This window comes from Palaemon carinicauda, chromosome 31 (assembly GCF_036898095.1).
Source record: "Palaemon carinicauda isolate YSFRI2023 chromosome 31, ASM3689809v2, whole genome shotgun sequence".
Taxonomy (NCBI): domain Eukaryota; kingdom Metazoa; phylum Arthropoda; class Malacostraca; order Decapoda; family Palaemonidae; genus Palaemon; species Palaemon carinicauda.
The window spans coordinates 71787398-71789897 of record NC_090755.1 but is presented as its reverse complement, the minus strand read 5'-3'; the positions used below and the strand labels follow the sequence as shown (position 1 = coordinate 71789897).

The 2500-nt window shown below is 37.1% G+C and overlaps 1 protein-coding gene and 1 long non-coding RNA gene across 2 annotated transcripts in view; one reads left to right on the top strand and one right to left on the bottom strand.

Moving 5' to 3' along the window:
* Window positions 1–2500, bottom strand: part of LOC137624786 (uncharacterized) — a 137285-nt gene that overhangs the window by 53478 nt on the left and 81307 nt on the right. The window lies entirely within an intron of this gene.
* The window catches only part of LOC137624529 (uncharacterized), a 16530-nt gene that overhangs the window by 2463 nt on the left and 11567 nt on the right, over window positions 1–2500 (top strand). The window contains exon 2 of the long non-coding RNA XR_011040746.1: window positions 2146–2215. This is a non-coding gene — a long non-coding RNA (uncharacterized lncRNA). The remainder of the gene's footprint in view (window positions 1–2145; window positions 2216–2500) is intronic.

The following is a 2500-nucleotide window of genomic DNA, read 5'->3' as shown; positions in this document are numbered from 1 at the left end:
TCACCTATCAACCAAGTCTTTGTTTGAACACTATATTTATCATACTTCAATGAATCTTTTCTTTGTTTTAATTTCGGTTTATATATCATAGTTATAAAGACAATTTCTATGTGGCTGATCAACTTGCTGTCCTCAAAAATTGGCAGAGTGACTTATATTTTACAGTAAGCTACCCAGCATTTCAAAGTGGCCATGCTGGGCCATGACATCTATTAGGTTATTTACTGTTGGTTAGGTTTTTATAAATGAGGGAGTTGGTCCAATGTTAGAAGGAAAAGCCTTGTTATACCAAAATGGTAGAGTATGGCATGTTAATTAGTCATGAGTAACATTTTACCCCTTTTGAGGATTTTCTTTTCTATACTGTATTGATAAGTTTTCTGCCGTGAAGTATACTGTGATACTGTTGTCTTTTATTGTTGCATATCAGTAATTGTTTCCTTCTTGCCAAGACCTAGTTTCCTTCTATAAATCATTCTACAGTACAGTACTTTATTAAAGGTACGGTATTAGATGGAAAAGCTCAAAATATAAAATCTTGAACTTTATACAGTATTTAGCAATCTGCAGCAACTCTCGTGCTTCCATCGTAGTATTTTCTTTATCCTTACACCCATTACGTTAGCATTCACATGCCCATTTATATGACTAGTTGAACTTTTGCCTCCATTCCCCTCATCTCATATTGATTGTTTCTTGATCTGTCTGGAAAAATATAGTTGTTTGGTACATGTCCCAATTAATATGCTAAATATTCCTTGAGATTTTACTTTGAACAAGGAAATTATCACAATTTTCTATGGTGACATTGTGCAGGCAGTATGTTATTTTTTCCTTAAAGTTTAGCATGAGCAACAGTTTCAAGGTGGGGATCGTAAAAGCTGGCTCGTTTCATAGATTAAATACATGAAAGACAGACAAAACAATCTTAATAGAATTATTCTTTCTAGAGTAAAGAATAAAGTCATGAGCCTAAGCTAGGGGGAGCAGCCTAACTTTGACATAAGCTAATCCATTATGTATAGGTTGCTAGTGTGCTATGAGGTCCCTAATATCTTAGATGGGAGCTGTAAATTACCTAAAGGGCTGTTCCTTTTTCACTGGCTTACTGTGCTTTCTTTCGATCTACCTTAGCTGTGTTTTCTTATCGTAAAAAGCTTAGAGGTGAACTGTAATGTATTTAGTTCTGGCCTTTTATGTTGCTGGACATTGTCAGAGAAATGTGATTTTTTTTTATTTTTTTTTTTATTTTTTAGAATTACAGTATGCATTTATGAAATTAAACCTGATCATGCATACATATTCTTTTCAGAAATTCAGTGAAAAGCCTTGCTGCTGATACTTTTCATGTGAAAATAATCAGATATGTTTAGGTACTCAATGAACACATACGGTAATTACCATAATGTCTTTCTATCTACTATGGCACTTCTCCCAATTTTGGGAGGTAGCCGACATAAATAAAAACAAAAAGAGATTTTATTTTTTATCATTGTTCCTCTTTGCCGGACGAGGTACTCAGCTGAGTTTGGTTGGTACTGCTAGGGTACCACGTCCCACTCTATCCCATTTTCCACCACAAATGAAGCTTTATATACTGACCCCTTACTGCTGATACCTCAGCTGTCACCAAGGTGACTCGAGGTAACAGCAGGGTCCATTGGAACTGCATCACAATTGCTTGACATTCATTCTCGTTTCTAGCAGGCTCTTTTGTTTCGCTCACATCAATCCTCCTGTCACCTAGTGCTTTCTTCACTCTATCCATCCACCCAAACCTTGGTCTCCCTCTTGCACTTCCCCAATCAACCCTTGCATTCATCGCCTTCTTCAGCAGACGACCATTTTCCATTCTCTCCTCTCTACATTGCCAAACCACCTCAACACATTTATATCCACTCTAGCTGCCAAACCATTTTTCACATCAATTCTCAACATAACTATTTCGTTCCTAACCATATCCAATCGAGATACACCAGCCATACTCCTCAGACACTTCATCTCAAACACATTCAATTTCTGACTTTCATTCCCCACAACTCCAGTCCATACATCACGGTTGTTATAATCACTCTCTCATACAGAACTTTCTTTACATTCATCCTTAACCCGCTAGAGATGCTTGACAAGTACTGCTCTTTACAGGTTTTGTGTAGACAATCCATTCAGGATTGCAGATCTCAGACTTCGGGATGAGGATCAACTACCGTCCAAGGTAAGACTCATTTTATTTTTCCAATAACTCTTGGGACTAGGTAGATATATCTCGTTTCATTAAGGTAATTCAGCCACATCCTGTTCGTAATACTAGATATGCAGTTAATTCTAATATTCGTGTCTTCTCCATCATGGGACTCAATATTACACAGTATTCTAGGAGTTTTATTCCAACTGTGACTGAGTTGTGGAATGATCTTCCCAATCAGGCAGTTTACTCGGTAGAACTTCAGAAGTTCAAACTTGCAGCGGATGTTTTTCTACGTTGAACAGGCTGACGTAA